A 12,705-nucleotide genomic window follows, 5' to 3' on the forward strand; every position below is an offset into this window, starting at 1 on the left:
ATCATTATTTATTTTATTAAAAGTGAATAATTCAGGTTTGTTTATCAGTACCATAGCAACGCTCAACTTCCGCTGGAATTGTCGGATAGGAACCGTCCGTAGCTTTTCGCACGAGTTCAAATTTTTGAACGCATCCGGATGACCAACGGACACGATTTTCTTCGCACCGCACTCGGTCGGACCCGTTTCGGACCCATTCGCATGCGGTCTGCGAATCTCCATAGGAAATGAATGACTTCCGGTCGTTTCGCAGCCGCATCGGAGCTGATTTCAACTGCCAGTGTGAAGGCGGCGTAAGGCTTTTATGACTAGACGCAGAACACGCTCGTCGCTCTGTCAGGAGAATATTTTAACTTACAGGGTTAGTTTAATTACTGCAGTTTGATTTCGTTCAGCTTCTCTGATATAAACACACACACACACACAACGTTATAGCTCTCTGAAAGACTCTGGAACACGCAGATGTCGATCAGCTATAACGAGGTATTTCTGGAAATGAAGAACACGTTCAGTTCTTACCTATTGTAGTGTGAGGTTTTATATCTTATTTACTGCAGGTATAAAGAACACAAATAGGGCGGCAGAATAGACTTTCCAGCTTTCTCTAGGAGCTCCACTCAAACAGACATCAGCAGCAGTATTCAAAGGTGGCGCGCTGCATACGTTACACGCAGACTCGCGGAGGTTCGGATCTCGCATCCGCAACGACAATGAAAAGATAATTTCTTGATATATGCTTACAATTTAGGTTGAACTGCCCCAAAATTCTCCACCATAAATTTAACAAATGCAACATTTAATAATTTACAAAAAATGTGGGGGCCGGAAGGCCAATTTAGCTCAAAGGGGATGATTCATTGATTTACAATGAATCTTAACCGAATCACTATGGAACCGAGCAAATGACTCGTTTAGAGTTCATTTGAACGGCCGTAATTATAACCTTCACAAGAATATAAATACCCAATTTATAGTGAAACACTATTAGCATGGTAACTTTAGATCGAACAGTACAAGACCTTAAATATGCAAGAACGACACAAGACAATTATCTTTTCAAATATCTGGACAAGACTTTATTAGCTATTCAAAGCACATAAAACTTATGTCTAACACGGTCACACACACACACACATTCATATAGTCGCGGAAAGGGAATGAGAGATTTGGAAAGAGTGAGAGAGAAAGTTTCAACTTTCTAAATGCACGGAAGTTATGACCTGAAAGGACCACCAAGCATTCATTTAAACCTTCGTTTCTTAGAGAGGTTATTCAATTAACATTAAAGCACCAGTTCAGTTAGAGTCTGAAGTGTTACTTGCAAGTTCATGCGTGGCTTTGGGAGTTCCCTTTGTCTGTATCGTAGGCCCGGTTTCCCGGGTCCGCTTGTCTGGTTGTCTTCGTGCCTGGATGGAAGTTCCTGAGCCACGTGGGTGTTAGCAGGTGAATGAAAGTCTTTACCATTCAAAGCACGTTGCAGGAGAGACGTTTAAACGTTTAAACTTTGCAGCAAACTTAACTTTGAACCGAGACTTTTACGAAAAAGGAAATAAAGGAAAGAAATGAAAGACGAGTTAGATGGCTTGAATGAGCTGTTTTAACCCCGATCTTGATGGGTTATTTGTCTGCTGGTCTAATTTGGTCTGCCCGATTTTCTAGACGAAGCTGTATTGTTGTTTTCAGAGAGAAGCACGAACAGAACACTCTCTTGCTGTTTTAGAGAGAGGCGCGAACTTAACAATTACAAAACTGAACTGAACTCACCACTAAGGTCTTGTTCCTTTGTTCCGATCTTTAACTTAAAAATTAGTCCAACCTCTTTTGGTGAATTCTGACCAATGAGACAATGGCATAATTTTAGTAGGTGGAGATAGATATATCGATTCCAACGATGTCTCGATTTTAATTTTCCAACAACGGGAATGTCCGCCATATTGGAGCAAATGAAAAAAAGTTTTTTCACTACTCCTCCTTCAAAAATCTTGCTCAATTTTGTCCAAAATTTGGTCAGATGACATTTGGACCAAGCCGCACAGAAATGACTGAACAGATTTTTGATATTTGCTGCCATTTTCCAGATATTCGTCTTCAAAGTTGACCTAGCCTGTGTTTGTTGCCTTATTCCAGTTAGCTTAGCATAATAATTGGTTAGCAATCTAACCAAGTGCCATTCTTTCGAATGCGGCTCTTCAGCTATCAGGATAACCATAAGCTACATTAGCATTGAGCTAGTTTAGCATGCTAATCTCGTTAACATGATTTTGTGTGCTTATTCTTATACTGAAACCTCTCCTCTGCAGTTTTATTATTTGTGTCCTCTGACTGGCGCAAGTTGCTAAACCACGTGTCACGAATCCCGAACCATTGCAGTTGTGTATTTGAATCTTGCTTGGCACATGCCCAGACAGCAAGAGGTGGAAAAGTTGTTTCAGTTCTAGACATGGTGTCTGTCTAAGAAAGGAATTCCAAAAATATAACATGCAGCAAATTTATATATATATATATATATATATATATATATATATATATATATATATATATAAATATTTTCACTTGTACTACTGAAACAACTGTTTTTTCAAATGTTCAAATTTGGCACACTTATAGTGATTGTAATGAATAGTAATTGGATCAATTTTTGGAGTCTTTAGGGCCAACTCCATAGGGCCACCACCAGTTCAAAAATTCAACATTGAAATAGTTATAACTTTTGAACCCTTTGATCTGGAAAAAAAATAAACTTATTACACCATCTGTTCCAGGCATTATGCCTAGGAATGGTCTCTGAAGCAGTCACATACATCATGCAGTGCTTTTTTTGCAGCCCTATGAACCACAAATAGGAAAAATTGCCACACCTGTAGTAGTAATTTTGGATGATTTAATTAAACTTTTTAAACACAATATGCTCTGCATTTTCTTCAAAATTCTTCATTTTGACCTGATTCTCTCTTGAAACGATTTATTTTAGGCAGCTGTGTTGATCCATGTCTGCCAAGTGGTGCAACATGATGAGTGACAGGCAACTGACCCACAGATAGTGAGTTCGAGTCCCGGGTGGGACAATTTTACAAAATTGTATGTAATTTTGTGTCATTTCAGTTCCTTTATTATCCAAGTAAATGTTGTACCAATCTTTATTCCTCTTGGGTTATACGTATATTTTGTTCATACTGTGTTCATTTTTTATCTAAACAAAACATGCTGAGTCACAGTGAAACCTGATCGCTGAACAGGGCGGGGGAAGGAAGGTGAGGGCAAGGGAAGGAAGAGGAGGGCAAGGGATCAAAGAGGAGGGCAAGGGATGGAAGAGGAGGGCAAGGGATGGAAGATGAGGCCAAGGGAAGGAAGAGGAGGGCAAGGGAAGGAAGAGGAGGGCAAGGGATGGAAGATGAGGGCAAGGGAAGGAAGAGGAGGGCAAGGGATGGAAGATGAGGGCAAGGGAAGGAAGAGGAGGGCAAGGGATGGAAGAGGAGGGCAAGGGATGGAAGAGGAGGGCAAGGGAAGGAAGAGGAGGGCAAGGGATGGAAGATGAGGGCAAGGGAAGGAAGAGGAGGGCAAGGGATCAAAGAGGAGGGCAATGGAAGGAAGAGGAGGGCAAGGGATGGAAGATGAGGGCAAGGGAAGGAAGAGGAGGGCAAGGGATGGAAGATGAGGGCAAGGGAAGGAAGAGGAGGGCAAGGGATGGAAGAGGAGGGCAAGGGATGGAAGATGAGGGCAAGGGAAGGAAGAGGAGGGCAAGGGATGGAAGATGAGGGCAAGGGAAGGAAGAGGAGGGCAAGGGAAGGAAGAGGAGGGCAAGGGACGGAAGAGGAGGGCAAGGGATGGAAGATGAGGCCAAGGGACGAAAGATGAGGCCAAGGGACGGAAGAGGAGGGCAAGGGAAGGAAGAGGAGGGCAAGGCAAGGAAGATGAGGGCAAGGGACGGAAGAGGAGGGCAAGGGACGGAAGATGAGGCCAAGGGACGGAAGATGAGGCCAAGGGACGGAAGAGGAGGGCAAGGGAAGGAAGAGGAGGGCAAGGGACGGAAGATGAGGCCAAGGGACGGAAGATGAGGCCAAGGGACGGAAGATGAGGCCAAGGGACGGAAGAGGAGGGCAAGGGAAGGAAGAGGAGGGCAAGGGATGGAAGAGGAGGGCAAGGGACAGAAGATGAGGCCAAGGGACGGAAGATGAGGCCAAGGGACGGAAGAGGAGGGCAAGGGAAGGAAGAGGAGGGCAAGGGATGGAAGAGGAGGGCAAGGGAAGGAAGAGGAGGGCAAGGGAAGGAAGAGGAGGGCAAGGGAAGGAAGAGGAGGGCAAGGGAAGGAAGAGGAGGGCAAGGGAAGGAAGAGGAGGGCAAGGGACGGAAGATGAGGGCAAGGGACGGAAGATGAGGCCAAGGGACGGAAGATGAGGCCAAGGGACGGAAGAGGAGGGCAAGGGACGGAAGAGGAGGGCAAGGGACGGAAGAGGAGGCCAAGGGACGGAAGAGGAGGCCAAGGGACGGAAGATGAGGCCAAGGGACGGAAGATGAGGCCAAGGGACGGAAGATGAGGCCAAGGGACGGAAGAGGAGGGCAAGGGAAGGAAGAGGAGGGCAAGGGATGGAAGAGGAGGGCAAGGGATGGAAGAGGAGGGCAAGGGAAGGAAGAGGAGGGCAAGGGAAGGAAGAGGAGGGCAAGGGAAGGAAGAGGAGGCCAAGGGACGGAAGAGGAGGGCAAGGGATGGAAGAGGAGGGCAAGGGAAGGAAGAGGAGGGCAAGGGATGGAAGAGGAGGGCAAGGGAAGGAAGAGGAGGGCAAGGGATGGAAGAGGAGGCCAAGGGAAAGAAAGAGGAGGGCAAGGGAAGGAAGATGAGGGCAAGGGAAGGAAGATGAGGGCAAGGGACGGAAGAGGAGGGCAATGGACGGAAGAGGAGGGCAAGGGAAGGAAGAGGAGGGCAAGGGACGGAAGATGAGGGCAAGGGATGGAAGAGGAGGGCAAAGGGACGGAAGATGATGCCAAGGGACGGAAGATGATGCCAAGGGACGGAAGAGGAGGCCAAGGGACGGAAGATGAGGCCAAGGGACGGAAGAGGAGGGCAAGGGATGGAAGATGAGGGCAAGGGACGGAAAAGGAGGGCAAGGGACGGAAGAGGAGGGCAAGGGACGGAAGAGGAGGGCAAGGGACGGAAGATGAGGCCAAGGGACGGAAGAGGAGGGCAAGGGATGGAAGATGAGGCCATGGGACGGAAGAGGGGGGCAAGGGACGGAAGAGGAGGGCAAGGGAAGGAAGAGGAGGGCAAGGGAGGGAAGGAAGAGGAGGGCAAGGGAAGGAAGAGGAGGGCAAGGGACGGAAGAGGAGGGCAAGGGACGGAAGAGGAGGGCAAGGGACGGAAGATGAGGCCAAGGGACGGAAGAGGAGGGCAAGGGAAGGAAGATGAGGCCAAGGGACGGAAGATGAGGCCAAGGGACGGAAGAGGAGGGCAAGGGACGGAAGAGGAGGGCAAGGGAAGGAAGAGGAGGGCAAGGGAAGGAAGAGGAGGGCAAGGGAAGGAAGAGGAGGGCAAGGGAAGGAAGAGGAGGCCAAGGGACGGAAAAGGAGGGCAAGGGACGGAAGAGGAGGGCAAGGGATGGAAGATGAGGCCAAGGGACGGAAGATGAGGCCAAGGGACGGAAGAGGAGGGCAAGGGATGGAAGATGAGGCCAAGGGAAAGGAAGAGGAGGGCAAGGGATGGAAGATGAGGCCAAGGGACGGAAGAGGAGGGCAAGGTAGAGTTGCTGCTGCTTCAGGGCTTGGCCCCTGTATCGCTGCTTGCAGCTATATTTAATAATTGTAAGATTGAAAATGTAATGTTACATGAGGTAGATGAGCAGAATAGTACTGACTTTGTAAAGGGGGTTGCACACCAGGTCCAGACGAGAAAGCACAGCGCAGCGTCTATAACAACTCGTGGTATTGTTCATCGGACGTGCACTTTGTCACTTTATGGCCAGCAATATTGTTATGTTTCAGGAAGGACATTATGGAATTGAGATCATGTCTGTACTATGTGATGATTGTACTGTACAATTAAATACAATCGTTGCTTATTAGTCTGCAGTCTGAGTTCACTTTAACTAAGTGAATTGTTAACTAAGCGTCTGTTAACTGAATGAATTGAGAATATCACTTGAAAATCCAGTAACAATGGATGTTTTTGATAATTTTCATTCACCCAGCTGATTTCTGTAAATAAATTTAAAACTAAATGTATATTGCTGCGCAGAGTGAAGTCAGTATATACTGTAAATCTCGATGATTTGAAACAAATAAATGTAAATTTAATATAAAACTATGTAAGTTGTGCGGCAGGATTTTGAACAAGGTCCGAGAGGATATTTCTATGCGGTCAACATAGTGACTGCTTACCACACGACGGTGGTAGATGAATTATTAAATTATTTATACCGATAGTACGATCGTGTGATCTATACAGCCTAACCTGGACAGCTGCTGACAAAAAGTGGAGCTCTTTTACAGCAAACACTCTCGTTCTCGCTTGGCATTGGCAAACTGCCGCAGACACCATCTATTTTGCCCCACTCTCGCTTCTTCAACTCTCTGATAATCTTCATTTTTATGTAACTCTTGACTAGGCCTATCGTTTTCCGTTAAAGCAATGGTCCTAGTATTGAGCCTTGAGGTACTCCATACTGAACTTGTGATCGATATGACATCTCTTAATTTACTTATTAATTTGTATCAACCATTATATCTCCATCTGAATGGTGCTGCCTGGAATATTAATATCATAGTCATTAAGTGGACAATTTAAGGAATCATTAGGTTACACTAGTTTCAGTAAAAGGAAACCAGCCGTCCAGGAGTTCAATGTATCCAGACCCAAACCTCATCACCCAGACAAAAATATGTTGCTTCCTGACCCACTGTGATGGATGTACAAAACTCCTAAGTGGCTGTTATAATAAGTATGGCTAATGGACTAGTTTTTTCTCTCTGTTTATGTACCTCAATTGTTGGAGGGACTCCCAAGAAACACATGCCTTGATAAAATATCGCAAATCTACCTCAAGTCACATATAATCCATTATACATGGATCATTTTTTGAACATCCTGAGCATCCTTTTTTGTTTTATTTTTTGGAGGCACTATTCGCTAAGCAAATAGGACAATATTTATTGTAAAAAGTGGCATGTTGTCTAATTTTTCTGACCAGGCGCATTTTGTTACACAAACGTATTGCAACAAAAACCTTTTCAATGAATTGGTAAAAACAAAAAGAAGTGTGTTTAGTATTTTGAGACAAGGAGAAACTAATGTAAACTTAGTTCACAAAAAAATGGAGCACACATTTTTTACATTTTTCTCAACAAACATGTTTTCTCCTTCCAAACTAATATTGCAATATTGACATTAGCACAAAAACTTCAAATCAGGTTTTCAACATTATGTTCATCATCATTAACTTTATGCATATATAAATGAACATTATGTTATGGATGAGGAGGCACTACACCAGCAAGGAGATCAATTTACATCAACTAACTATGAACATACACACATCCTCTACACTGCAGAAGTAACGTTCACTACATAAACCTTCATCCCTTCAATTGCATAAAGAACAAATCAACATTAAAAATAGCATTTAAATTACAAGGTTCTTTCCTGTCGCAACTTAGCGGTTTGTCTCTACTCAACACAGTTGTACAGTTACAGTAGAATATAATCTTAATAAATTACAGCATCATATACAAATATGACGGCGTGGACCCACACGCATTTATACAGGTATGGTACATAGTGATTTCATAGCAGTCAAAATCATATTAATACAAGATGGTACCTATAGCATTACAGTGTTATTTTTTCAAAGCGTAGTTCTTTTGTTACCCAACATTTACAATTAAACTACAATTTTTATTTTCTATACATAAACACAACTCATACACACTGAATATAATAAAGAGGATACACCCCAATACAATAACCCCGACACATGTACCCTTTCGTACTTCTTTTTTTTTTTAAATACGTTTCGAAATATTTTGACAATGCGAGTTCTCTTTTTTTCTAGACTGAACAGTTTTAGACAAATCACAAAGATGCTAGGCGGTCTTTCCTCTGAATGTATAATGTCACATCCTGTTTGTCGTTCATTTCCACTCACGCTGAAACTTCGTGAACGATACAAAGACACGCATTTTGCCAGCAAATGATATGTTGGCACTTTGTGTGAATCTTTTAGATTTTTTTATTACAAGATGAATCAAAGATTTTATGACATTTTTCAAACTTGATGCAAAAGCAGTGCGCTAGTTAACAGGCCATGAAACTACAGGGATTCCTCCACTGGTTGGAGTGAATCAACTAGTGATGATGAATGTGATGGTCCAGCTGTGAAATTCACCCCCAGGTTAAGTCTGTTAAAGTGCCTCTATTATGCTTTTTCGGTCATTACCTTTCACACAGTGTGTAATATAGTTGTTTGTGAATGTAAATGGTCTGCATTGTTTCAAAGATCAAAGTGCAGGTAAGGGGAGCAATTGTCTCCTAAACAAAGAGTCGATTCTCAACTGCCTGAAACGAGTCGTCACTAATTCCAGTCTTAAGCCCTATTCGGACGGGATTAGTTTTCCAAGGGTAGATGGAGTAATGCCATTTTACCATGGGACGTCTGTAATAATAATGGCCAATTCGCACAGGAAAATATATCACAGTAAAACTATCAGAAATGGAAAGGATAACTTGATTTACGCACCCCCGTCACATTCCTTATGTCATTATGTGCGTATTACGTTGCTTCCTAACGTATTACAGTTAGGTCCAGTCAAATGTTGTATTATTTAACTTCAGATCATGCTGGTAATAGGCACTCACATAACGCTAAAAGAAGTTTCGTGTCTCTAAACAGTGCTATCGATCTTCTTTCTGATCTGAATGGTGTGTGGAAAACACTTGAGTTTAGTCCAACCGGCTAGAACACAACTGAATGCTTTTTCAAGCTTGGAAAACTGTGTAAACTGCTTTTAAACAGGAAATGATGGAATACTTATGTACATATTTACAGCGGGTTTATTTGCACAGGATCAGGTGCAAATGACCTGAGGTCATTTTTGTGGAGCTTCTTACTGAAGGTGAAAGTCGCTGTAATCTTTATCTCAATCATTGTCCGTAATGATTACTGAGATGGCACATTCGGACGGGACTAAAATCACTGAAAAGCTCTGGTGGTAATAATTCCTTCACCGCACCTCTCTATGTTAGACTAGTCCCATCCAAATAGGGCTTTACTTCCTGCACAAACCAAACAAATTTGCATAATGCAGGCCTATGGTCTTCATTGGCTGTCTGCGAGCGACGTCTACTTTGACCCTCACTGTAACTGTACAAGAGTTCAGTTCGTGTTGTCAACATGTCAAGAATACACTGTTTTCTGCTGCCGAAGACATGCATTTTCAAAGGTTGAGGACTCGGGCTGGAATTGATACGATAAAACCAACACAAACATTACTGTTCCAATCACTGTGTATAAAGTGCTGAAATACAGATATGATATTGACTGTTTAATTTCCCACACACGCTTCAAGCGTCAACAATCACAACAGACTGGGCCATCTGACCAATAAGAGCAGAGGAAGATCTCAGAAAGGAGAGGCATGTATAGAGACTAAATCCTTTATCAAACCGTTTAGACCAGACATGTCCAATCCTGCATACTAGAAACTTCCCGCCAGGTGTGTTGAGGCTAAACACTGCAGGATAGTGTCTCCAGAACCAAGTTTGGACACCCCTGGATTAGACACTGTAAAGAAATCAGAGATTTTGCAATGTATGTGAAAATTAAACTGTTCTTTCTTTGACTTTTGATGCATGTAAACCTATTTTAGGAGAACTCCTAAACAAAATGAGCAAACCTTAAAACGGCATAGTAGGGGCACTTTAAAATTGCTGTGCATAAGGACCCCAAATCATGCACAGAAAACATTCATGTCCATTTGAGGAACCTTGATTTGGTGCAAGAAGTGACAACGCATTCTCACCCCAAGGCGTCACCTTTGACCATGCTTCAATATTTGACGTTTTAGGCGCCCTTTAGCGTCACTTACATGACGCGATCCTACGGCGTCATCTAACTGAGAAAGGAAAGCGTCAGTTAGAGGACGCGGTTAGGTTTAGGTGTGGGGTGGGGGTAGGGTACACGAGATCCTAGGGCGTCATCTAACTGACGCTAAAGGGCGCCTAAAGCGTCAGATATTGAAGCATGTCCAAATGCTTCCCAAGGCGTCAGTTAAGTGACGCCTTGGGGGTGAGAATGGGCTGGAAGTGACCATGAACACATGCCAAATAGAGAGAATGCTTATAGAAGACCTTCTTGGAGTAACAAATAACAACACATGACTTTGACAAACATGAGATGACACCGCTCAACCATCCTCCAATTGGAGAGCAGGAGTCATGTTCAGAACAGCACACTTACTATTTGTACTCTTTATGCAGTATATAGTATGTATACTGTGTACAGTATGCACATTGTATGTACAGTAGGCATGGGATACCCAGATTGATGTTATACATTTAGCAACAGTATGCTTAACCTTCCATTTCTAGAATGACGGACAAAAAAAAAAAATCTAGTTTGACGTCTCTATTCCGGAGGCGTCAAAATTCACAAATTCAAAACAACTGCATTGTTTGACAATACCTAGACACCACTCGCATGCAACATGAAGACGTCACATGCCAACAATTGCATGCAACTGTGTGAAAAGTTTCTCGCTGCATAGTGCATACTGTTTCACACACTACTTCTAAAAATAGTATGCAGTATCCGTTTTATACTACTACGAAGGTAGTATTCTGTTCTGAACATAAACTGTGTCTGAATTCGCCACATTACCCTCATTCACTAAAATGATATGTTGGCTTTAATATACTTTTTATGTCAACAGGTTCCATAAATTAACTTTTTTATGTCAACAGGTTGCACATGACTGGGTTACATTAAACAAACATCATTTGTTCATATAACTTCAACACATTCAAACAAATGATATGTTGGCTTTAATTAACTTTTTTATGTCAACAGGCTGCACATAACTGGGTTTACGTTGAGCCAGTGTTTAAGTTAATGAGATAATTAAGTGAATAATTGAGTGATGATTGAGCATTATTTAAGACACCTGATGTTAATAAGCAGAATCACTGAAGGAGAAAACTGGAATCACCATTATGGTGATCGGTGTTTGTTTTAGTTGGGCTCTTGACCCTTACATCATTAACTTTATATTTTGTTTGGCTGCTGTATCTGATTTATAACAGCCATATAAACAAATATAAAATGTGATCTGATGTTTTTGGTTGTGTTTTAACATAATCATTATATCACAATTGTTTAGGCTAGAACCCCATTTCTGAGTTAAGTTTGCCTTATGGGCTGAAACAGTACTGTTTAGTGATGGGAAGTCCGGTTCTTTTCCGCGAACCGGTTCTTTCGGACAGTTCGTTTTAATGAACCGGTTCAAAAAACCGGTTCACCAGTTCTTTTACGTCATCACGTAATGACGTCAATTCTATCATCCCGGCGGATAAAAATACTTCAAATTAAAGGCATTTGTAATCACAACTTCAGTTAAATAATAGTATGCATTGTCATAATCATCTTGGATAAGTTTCTTACATTTACATTTTGAAAACGAACCCTGCTGCTGCCTAGGCGATGTGCTAACGCGGATGTTTTACATGTTTTAAATATATAAAATGCATAAATGGTCTTCATCATTTTATTTGTTATTAAATAAACTTACATTTCGCCGATTCGCCCTCTCATTTAAGTCCTGGGTTCACCCGTACTACTGCGTGCTCATGTATCAGCACAGGATCAGCCGGCCGAAAGAAAGTTCTGTTCAGAGACGGTGCTATCACGCATGCGCAGTATCTCCAGCTCATCGGTTCTCCGTATCGAACGTGTCCGAAAGAAACAGTTCTCGGTTCTGTACTAGTGATTCAAGAACTGCAACAACCAGTTCTCGACTCGAGAACCATAGCTGTGTGCTGAGCTGAAACCTGAATATACAGTCGACAAAACTAAAAAATCGATGCATGTCTGTCTCCAATATAGCCTTCTGTAGCCATACAGTATACATCATGTTTATAATGTGTTAACATAACGAATTAAACATATATGTTTAATTCGTTATGTTAACACATTATTTACTAAGCAGTGCACCAAACCTTAGCAAGAGTTTACATCAATGATTTATATTGTTAGCCTACTTAGAAATTAAATGAGCTGTTCCTGAAAATATTATTTTAGTATAATAAATGTTTAGTAGTTAAACAGTTTTAGAATCCAATCATTATTTCCAATCGTTAAAATAATACAGTGATACAGTAATGTGATAAACATGTTTCCAAAATGTTTTATTTTGTTACACTTACTGATATGTTCAACTAAAGACATGGAAACGTACATTTCGTCCCTCAGAAAAAAAATGCACGCATGCTCAGCTCATCAACTCATCAGTTCTCAATATGTCGAACGTGTCCGAAAGAAACAGTTCTCGGTTCTGTACTGGTTATCCGACCGCTGTACCTGTATGTTCGGTAGTACACGCATGCGCAGTATCAGCTGCTCGTGCTCATCGCTTCTCTCAGCACCAACATATGTCTCCGTTCAGTGAACTTTTTGAGTTACTGAATAAAATGTACTAATGGATATTGGTTTATTTCGATTCGGAGGG

Source organism: Pimephales promelas, chromosome 20 (assembly GCF_988280905.1).
Source record: "Pimephales promelas chromosome 20, fPimPro1.hap1.1, whole genome shotgun sequence".
NCBI lineage: Eukaryota > Metazoa > Chordata > Actinopteri > Cypriniformes > Leuciscidae > Pimephales > Pimephales promelas.